General features: G+C 32.1%; 1 long non-coding RNA gene across 1 annotated transcript; it reads left to right on the top strand.

Annotated features, from left to right (window-relative positions):
- Positions 1 to 349: 349 nt before the first annotated feature.
- Positions 350 to 805, top strand: LOC142239682 (uncharacterized). Its single transcript, XR_012723094.1, has 2 exons — positions 350 to 554; positions 619 to 805. It is a non-coding gene; the product is annotated as an uncharacterized LOC142239682 (long non-coding RNA).
- Positions 806 to 9,980: the final 9,175 nt, after the last annotated feature.

The raw sequence follows: 9,980 nt of genomic DNA, 5'->3' as shown, positions 1-9,980 counted from the left end.
AAGGCATAATCGATACTGCTGTATGTTTATGGGATCGATAACACATTTACCGATTGTTTAGTCATCGCCGACATGTCGTATCGATCCGACACACTGTAAGATTCTTTACAAACACCGACATTCCGTCCGGAATAACTGATAGTCTGTAAAGCGCATTACGAATGTGATATTTCTAGATTTAAGTGTATTTAAATTAGATTCCGAGCTCGTTTCAATCACCAATTCATTAATTGGAAAAATCAAATACAGGTCGAATACAACAAAAACAAGTTTATGTTAATTTAAAATTTCAAATAGTACCCTGCCAGCATTTCCATTTCATCTTCATCGCTACCGCAGACTCGTAAATGTCACTACAACCATCCTACTGTGATGGGGGGCAGCGTATCATAAAGTACAAAATGTACTTCATACATGTATTTTGCCATCACTACTTTTACAAAAGCCATTTTATTTTTTGTGAAACGCCAAGCGCAACCAGCTTGTTATATTTTATTTAAATAAAAACGAAAATAAAGTTCTGAAAACAGATTTTACGCTTAAAATTGTGAAAGGTGTGGTGAACAATTTTTGATTTTCCAAATGGAATAAAGTGATTGTTTTTCAAATATTTTACAGACACGCTGCCTCCATCGGAAAAAAACACTGGCTGATAGACGCTGCAACATGTAACTCGCTACTTGTAACTCTACATCATCATTAATGCAAAAAATTATGTTAAATGTGATGTGATAGTGGTATAAATGTTATATTTTTAAGAATTTGTAAATGATTAATCAAATTAATAAATATCTAAACAAACGTGTGTTTTACTCGACCACAATGATTCTTTTACCACTATCTTAAAATGTGGGTTTTCTGATTGTTTGGAGGGTCTCTTATTGGCGTCGTTCTAAATTGATCTATAAAGGCACCTAATAATTGCACTCATGCGAAACCTTTTTGTAGTAACTTGGCGTGGTACAACTTCTCAATAGTGACGGCGCTTTTCCGACGAGTTTTTGATATCGTATATGATTGTTTTCGACGTACTGGGGATTCTCAGAAGCGCCCTCAAATTCAAAAAATGTTGGCAGGGTAATGATAAAATTACGTCATCACTTGTTAGAATCATCTTTATTTTTTAGTACTTTCCTAAACATCTTTTGAATTCTTCGTTTCTCAACGGGCATTGTAAAGTCACCCCTTTTGTTTTGTTATTTTCATGGCCTATTGTTATTGTTGTAGTAATATGTGCAACATCTGCCAGCTACTTGTAGATTGTTCTAGATGGTTGTAGGCAAGACTATGAGCTCGAGTTGTAAAGTAGTCGGAGTGCTAAGTGAAATCTATCAGTGAAGCAAATAAATTGTAGTTTGTTGTTATTGAAAAGAACTGTGTTTTTAATTGTCGGGCTATGTCGGGTAATGTGCGATATCTGCTTGTAGATTTATCTAGATGGTTGTAGGCCCGACTAGCCAGAATGTTCGAAATCGTCATATCTCAGTATATAAACCCCTGTCAGAGGGAGCTGTCAAGTCAGTTGTAATCAAGAGCTCGAGTTGTAAAGTAGTCGGAGTGCTAAGTGAAATCTATCAGTGAAGCAAATAAATTGTAGATTGTCGTTATTAAAAAGAACTGTGTTTTTAATTGTCTGGTTATTAAACACGCCTCAATATAAAAACGTAACAATATTTTAATTGTAGTAATGGTTCCGTCGCGAGTTATGAATGTTAATTACTCATCTGTAATTGCAGCGAGTCATGAGATTTGTCGTGAATCACAAGAATTTGTTCGTGAATGATAAGTGTTGTGTCGCGAACATTTTCGTGAATCAAGAATATTGTCGTGAATCACGAGAACCTTCGTAAATTACGATAATTTTATTGAGCCACGAAAATTGTTGTGTTCCGCAAATGTTCTTGAATCACGTGATTTGTCGTGTATTACGAAAATTGTCGTGAATCGTGCGAGACCGTGAGGCCTAAACGTCGTTCGTGCGTTAACGTGCGCAAGTATGACTTTTCATTTCGTGAATTTGCTTGAGCGTGAATTCCTACCCACTGTAAAAATAATAACAAACTTTAAAAAATTCAATAAAGTTTTTTTGAAGAAGATGTTTAGTGCTGTAAGCGGGGATGGAAATGGTCCCCTCAGAGTGATTAAGCGGCAAACAGTTTACACAATATCTGTAAGTTTACACAATAACATTATCACCTGTTCACCATCAGCAGCATCTGCACTTGTATCAGTTATTTCTTTTGATCACACGCAAAAAAATAATTCTTTCCTCCCAAACGAAATTTTAGACAAACAAAGTTCGTTTCTCATTTGCTTTTCGCTGTAAGGAAGTGTATTTGGAAGAAAAGTATATACTTTTTGTGATAAACGTTTATTCTTTTCCAGGATGTAAAAACAATTTCATAAAGACTAGCTCAAAAAAAACATTATTTTCTTGCTAATTGCATTGTCCCTCACATCTTTCTCACAACCATGAGGATTTTTAGTTCTTAACACCTTTTCCTGTAATACCAACAATGTAGAAGAAATTATACGATTTTATAAATTTTTAAAATTTTTTTTACCTTTCGCCTGGACGGAGAATCGAACCGCGGACCATGCACATTGTAAGCCAACACACTAACCACTGAGCTATGTACCTGTTATGGTCATCAATAGATAAATATCCATATAAGTTATATTTATATAGCATAGCTTGCGGCGCCCAAGAACCGAATAAACAAAGTTTATTTAACAGAAACAAACAGTTAGTTTGGCACCGTGGAGCAGTGGTAGCTACGTCCGACTCTCATGCCAAGGGTCGTGGGTTCGATCCCTGCTTCGGCCAAAGTTTTTTTTGCTTTTGTTTTTTTTTTTTTACATATATTCCAGATATATTCGGAAGATTCCGAAAAAATGTTCAACATTACATTGTACTATATTAAATTTTGAACTGTAAAATGTGTCTTATTAAAGACCTAAAGTCAGAAAAGAACAGTGTTTGATATAAACGAAATGGACTGTGATGTTATTTCAAAAATAACTTTTTTTATTGAAAAAATAAAAATTTTGTAACAAACGAATTTTTTTGGTGATAAAAGTTTAAAATTTTCGAAGCAATTCAAAAAACTCTAACAAAAGAAAAACGTTTTCGGTACACGTTTTCCAAACGTTTTTTTTCTTTGCGTGCAATTATTCTGTATTGACTTCGAATTTTCGTCTTTTTTCATTCACTGTTTTGGTTCTTTGTCTTTATTTAAATCCTCATTAGATTTTATAGATCGCATATTCTTCGCTTCTTTGTTGATAACTCATTCTTTTTATTTTGTCTTAGAATTCTTGCGTATTTTCTTCTTCTCCACGTATTTGTTTTGATTTATACTTTTTTGTTTTTGTCTTACATTTCGTCTTATTATTTTGTATTGTTATTCTTTGGACGACTTCTTATTTTCTTAGTTTTGATGTTAGTCATTAGCGTAGCTAGACAATTTTCCCCCTAGCTAAAAATTTATAGACTGAACTTATAGGTTCAATTAATGTTTTATTTCATAAATTTGAATAAAAAATTAGACATCAAAATAACTCGACAATTAATTTATAATAAAGCAACTAAAAGTAGTTCCACACTTTCCCCAGCAAAAAACTTGTGAGTTGTTCTAAAGGCACAACTTTAAAAGCACTTCCAAAATTGTCCTCAATTATTTTAACTACACAGGAAGTTTTTTGTACTTCATTTTTTTTTTCATATTTTAATGTGTAATTTTTTGTTTTATATTTTTTTCAAATAGTTTAAAAAAAGGTTAAGAATAAATAAATTGGTACAAATTATTCAAATTTTGCCATAAAACTGCTAAATCCATTATAGAAAAATCGATCATTTTGGAAATTATTCGAGGAAAAACGTTTCAAACAAGCGTCAGAATGCATTAAAAATCATAAAAACAATAAAAAAATATTTATTTGGGAAAATATCACAAAATTTTTTAATTCACATTCAAAACACTGAATTCGGATCTCACCTTAAGAACTGATGCAAATTCATTGCAATGGCTGTTGAAACGGTGGACATTTGTCCTATGACAAGCTCATATTACATTCATTGCTTCTCCGCCAATTTTGCACCACTTCTAGACCCAAAAAGAACATTTCACCCCATTTCCCCAGAGGCCTTCCTACGCTTATGATGTTAGTAACATATCACACACAGTTAATGTTATTTCTTAACATGTTTTTTTCTCTCTCTGAATAATATTTTCTCGGTCTACTGGAACATGATCTGATGTTCATCCCGAGAATTTACACGTTTATTATTTTGTAAAACTGGTTTGGCCTAACACTATGAAGGCTTAATCTACACATGTATTGGTGGGTGTGAAAAAAATATCCCATTAGTTTTTACCATGTGATTAGTATAACACTAAAGTATATAATTTGTTTGGATATTACGTCATTGAGATTTGTAACAAAAATCTTAAAAAAAAAACTTTAAATAAATCTTCACACAAAATTAAATCATCATATATGATATATCTTTTTTTCAGTTTTTTCTTCTTTTGGTTTTATTTTCTTAATAGATATAAACTGTGCACTTTTATGATTTATACACACAAGGAAAAGTGTCTCGTAAATTTAAGAAGATTTTTACAATAATTTTCCAGAATTTTAGTTCATTTTTCGTATCTTCAACGAAAATTAACTATTCGAAAGGAAATTTTACAAATTCTAAGTAGCAATCGTTTAGTTCATGGCCTACAAAATACGATGGAAATTTCCTTAAAAAAATCTTAAGTGGTAGTAAAAATTCGTTTGTCATGCTATAAAACTACTTGTGAAATGTAAAGTACTTTCTAAATAATAAGTGAAATTTACTATAAGATTTTTTATGTATGAGAAAATATTTTTTTACGAAAAATGAACTTAAAAGTGTATAGCAATTTCTTACTGACAATTCCTATAGTTAATAATTGTTGGTAGAAAATTACCCAATGATATATTTTTCACATGTAATTAAATTTATATACATTTTCGTCAAAAGTGGTAGATAACATTTCATGAAGTTTTTGCAAATTTTAAGTTAAACGTTTCATCGTTCATAAACTGGTGTGCCTTTACAAATATTATTCTTAGAGTAAATTGTCAGCAGATGTGATGAACTAATGCATAGCACAGAGATCTTTATCGGCATAGTGGAATGTGATTAATGTAGAGATGATGTTACTTCAGTTTTGTTTGAGGGAGAGTAATGCATTAATGAGAAATGGTAGCGAGGGCTGGGTATGTTGTGTATACAAGAGCGTGGGGTTGTTTTTATTTTTGTTCATTTAGTTGTTTGTGTGTGTTTATTATTCGCGGATGGTTTTTTTGGCTGGATGAGGTGTTGTTTTCAAATAAAAGCACATGTGTTTTTGTTGTTGTAGGAATGTTTTGGCTTTGTTTGGCATGCTTCAGTTGTATAGTTGGCGTTGGCTGTTGCATCTTTTAAGCAGGTATGCAACAAGGGAATATAAAGGCACGGAATATTTTGGATTTTTGAGACATATATTATTATTTGTTTATTAAACCTTCTAAATGAAAGGTATTAATATTTTATCGGTAGTTTAGAAAAAAGTTATTAAGAATATTTAGGAAAATATGTTGAAAATGAAAGTGTATTGAAATTTTTATTATTCAATGTAAATAATTAATACTCAATTCCAGATGAATTTGGAAAGTTTTTTTATATCTCAGCGTACAGTATAGTCATAAATTGGTAAGTATTTTATTAATATGGCTTTCTTTTAAAAAGAATATTTTTAGGTATATTATTATTTGTTAATTATTTTGTTTTTTTTTTTTTTTGGAAACCAGTTTAATGTTTTTCTTTGTTGTAAAAGCAATATTTAATTCCAGAGCAACTCCAGATGGATTCGAACAAATTTAAAAAATAGAGAATCGGTAAGTTTTCTTATAAAAATTGGCTTTCTTTCAACTAGAATATTTACGTTTTTATGACCTTTTTATACCCACCACCATAGAATGGTGACGGGGGTATAATAAGTTTGTCATTCCGTTTGTAACACATCGAAATATCGATTTCCGACTATATGAAGTATATATATTCTTGATCAGTGAGAAATTCTAAGACGATATAACGATGTCCGTCTGTCTGTCTGGCTGTCTGTCTGTCTGCCTGTCTGTTGTAATCACGCTACAGTCTTCAATAATGCAGCAATCGTGCTGAAATTTTGCACAAACTCGTCTTTTGTCTGCAGGCAGGTCAAGTTCGAAGATGGGCTATATCGGTCCAGGTTTTGATATAGTCTCCATATAAATCGACCTCCTGATTTGGGGTCTTGGGCTTATAGAAATCGTAGTGTTTATCCAATTTGCCTGGCATTTTAAATCTAGAGGTATTTTATGACCAAAAAGAGGTGTGCCAAAAATGGTGAGTATCGGTCCATGTTTTGGTATAGCCCCCATATAGACCGATCTCCCGATTTTACTTCTTGGGCTTATTGAAACCGCAGTTTTTATCCTATTTACCTGAAATTAGAAATTGAGAGGTACTTTAGAACCGTAAAGAGGTGTGCCAAAAATGGTGAGCATCGGTCCATGTTTTGGTATGGTCCCCATATAAACCGACCTCCCGATTTGGGGTGTTGGGCTTATAGAAACCGTAGTTTTTATCCAATTTGCCTGAAATTGAAAATCTAGAGGTACTTGAGGACCATAAAAAGGTGTGCCGAATATGGTCCGTATCGTTCCATGTTTTGGTATAGCCCCCATATAGACCGATCTCCCGATTTTACATCTTGGGTTTATAGAATCCGTAGTTTATATACAATTTGTCTGAAATTGGAAATTTATAGGTATTTTAGGACCATAAAGAGGTGTGCCACAAATGGTGAGTATCGGTCCATGTTTTGGTATAGCCCCCATATAGACCGATATCCCGATTTTAATTCTTGGGCTTCTAGAATCCGAAGTTTTTATCCAATTTGCCTGAAATTGGAAATCTAGAGGTATTTTCGGGCCATAAAGTGGTGTGCCAAAAACGGTGAGTATCGGTCCATATTTTAGTATAGCCCCCATAAGAACGATCTCCCGATTTAACTCTTTGGGTTTCTAGAAACCGTAGTTTTTATCCGATTTGCCTGAAATTGTAAATATTCTCGTATTTTAGTCTCACAAAAACGTGTATCGGATTAAGTTTTTATCGGTCCTTTTGGTAATGCCTCCATATAGACCGACTTCACTTCTTGATGGTATAGAAGGCGCACTTATCATGAAAATTGCTTAAAACTCAATGTAAAATTTCCAGATTTTACTTCTCGGGTAAAAATCTACAGATTTAAAATTTCAAATCAAGACGTTATTTTATAATTTTCTTGCACACTTACAAGAGATGTTAACAATTCCTCTAAAACTCAAACAAAAATGGTTCTTATAAATCCAGAATCTGATATATTTAGTCCTCATAGGTGAAATCTATAAATTTATCTTCGGGAAGTGTCCTCAAATCCTCAAGCCTTCCTGAAATTTCAAAGGAAACCCTAATATTTGGTTCATGGTGATGGGTATTTACTTTTTATCATCAAAATTGCTTGTTTTTAATACCTTATTTTAGTATTTCTTTAATCAAATTTTTTGGAAACCAATGTAATATTTTTAATGTAAAAAACAAATATTTAATTTCAGAATAACCCCTTAAAAATTTGGAAAAATTTTTAGTACTCCTTTGCTTGTAATTTAATAGTGAATTGGAAAGGATTCTTTAACTTTCTTTTAACCAGAATATTTGGGGTTTTTATGCATATTTAAGTCAAAATGTCCAAACAGCGAGTTCAAATGAACTACTCTCTGTTCCCCGTGCTCATAATTTTTATTCACAAAAACATTGTATTAAGAACTTTCATCATAAGTTTTTATAATAAAGTACTTTTGCTTAAAGAAAGTTTAACTTCAATGTATGAAAATTTTCATAATAGTAAAACGGTTTGTTGTTCCTTTAATTATTTAATTTCTCCGTACTGTGGAATGATTGATTTAAAAATAGTTTAGTCGTCGACATTTTAAAGAGACTGTTAACCAATTTTTATTATCGGGTTTCCCAAAAAATAAGCAAGTAAACCAAAATAATATTGACTTTTTAACTTGGTAGGGGTATATAAATCTTATGGTGTTGTAAAAATGAACTAAAATACAATGTTATAGATGAACTAAAATTTAAGAGAATTATAAAGTAGACAAGTAGAAAAAAATCTTAAGGGCTAAATCATGGTCAATATTACTACAGTTTAGTTCATTTTGCAATGGAAAAGGGTTCACTGTTTTTTTCAGTGTATGAGCAGGTATCCAATGTTTTTGAAAGATCTCGAAAGATACAAATGTATCAAATAATATACAATTATATCAAATTAGATCTGATTAGATGTGTCTTATTTTTGAGATCTGATCAGATCCAATGTCATAGTATTTAGATCTGACCAGATATAACAATTTTTCGGATCTGCTCAGATCTGACCATATCTTGGCACAGATCTAACCATATCAACTCAGATCCCCCAATTTTTACACGGGTAAACAGATGTGCCTTTACGAATACTGTTCTTAGAGTAACTTGTCAGCAGATGCGATCAACTACAGAGCAAAGATTATAGATTTGAGGAAGATGGGAGATTGGCTTGCGTCATACCAAATGTTGCATTTACCAGATTAGTTTAATACATGTTTGTCTTTTAGTTGTTTTTAGTTTTTATTTTTTAAATGAAAAATGTAATTTTCGTAATGAAACAATGTTAAATTTTAGACAACAACAAAAAAATTCCTTTTTCTTTTTATGGAAATTTATTTCGTGCTCTTAATTTCTTTTTATTTGCATTTTAATGCTATGTCGCTACTTGTCGTATACGCGGTTTGTTCGAGTATTAAACTAATGTGGTAAATGGTTTGATGTGCTCAGTAGCCAAGTAGTATTTAGATCTGACCAGATATAACAATTTTTCGGATCTGCTCAGATCTGACCATATCTTGGCACAGATCTAACCATATCAACTCAGATCCCCCAATTTTTACACGGGTAAACAGATGTGCCTTTACGAATACTGTTCTTAGAGTAACTTGTCAGCAGATGCGATCAACTACAGAGCAAAGATTATAGATTTGAGGAAGATGGGAGATTGGCTTGCGTCATACCAAATGTTGCATTTACCAGATTAGTTTAATACATGTTTGTAATCTTTTAGTTGTTTTTAGTTTTTATTTTTTAAATGAAAAATGTAATTTTCGTAATGAAACAATGTTAAATTTTAGACAACAACAAAAAAATTCCTTTTTCCTTTTATGGAAATTTATTTCGTGCTCTTAATTTCTTTTTATTTGCATTTTAATGCTATGTCGCTACTTGTCGTATACGCGGTTTGTTCGAGTATTAAACTAATGTGGTAAATGGTTTGATGTGCTCAGTAGCCAATCTCCCATCTTCCTCTTCTATAATCTTTGCTACAGAGTAGTACAGAGATCTTTCTCGGCAAAGTGGAATGTGATTAATGTAAAGATAATGTTACTTGAATTTTGTTTGAGAGTGAGAGCAATGCAATGGGTATGTTGTGTACAAAGATTATAGAAGAGGAAGATGGGAGATTGGCTACTGAGCACATCAAACCATTTACCACATTAGTTTAATACTCGAACAAAATGCATACCTGCACGGGAATATAATTTATAATTTAATGGAGAATTGGTACGTTTTCTTTTAAAAATTGACTGCAATGCAATTAATGATGGATCGCTAATTCTGCTTGGAATTTTTATTGTTTCTTCTATTTTTATTAAAAAACGGCTTCACACATAATTTTTGGTCCATCTTCATTGTTTATGTTTATGATTCTTCTTATTTCTTCATGTTGTTATCATAATTGTCCGTGCAGTGTAAGGGTAAAACTTGAACGAACACACAACAAATAGGCGAACCTCTGTCGTAGTTTTTCTCCGACCGTGTAAGGTCCACTTAACAGGCTTGC

This window comes from Haematobia irritans, chromosome 1 (genome assembly GCF_050003625.1).
Source record: "Haematobia irritans isolate KBUSLIRL chromosome 1, ASM5000362v1, whole genome shotgun sequence".
NCBI classification, from domain to species: Eukaryota; Metazoa; Arthropoda; class Insecta; order Diptera; family Muscidae; genus Haematobia; species Haematobia irritans.
This window is presented reverse-complemented; position numbering and strand designations above follow the sequence as displayed.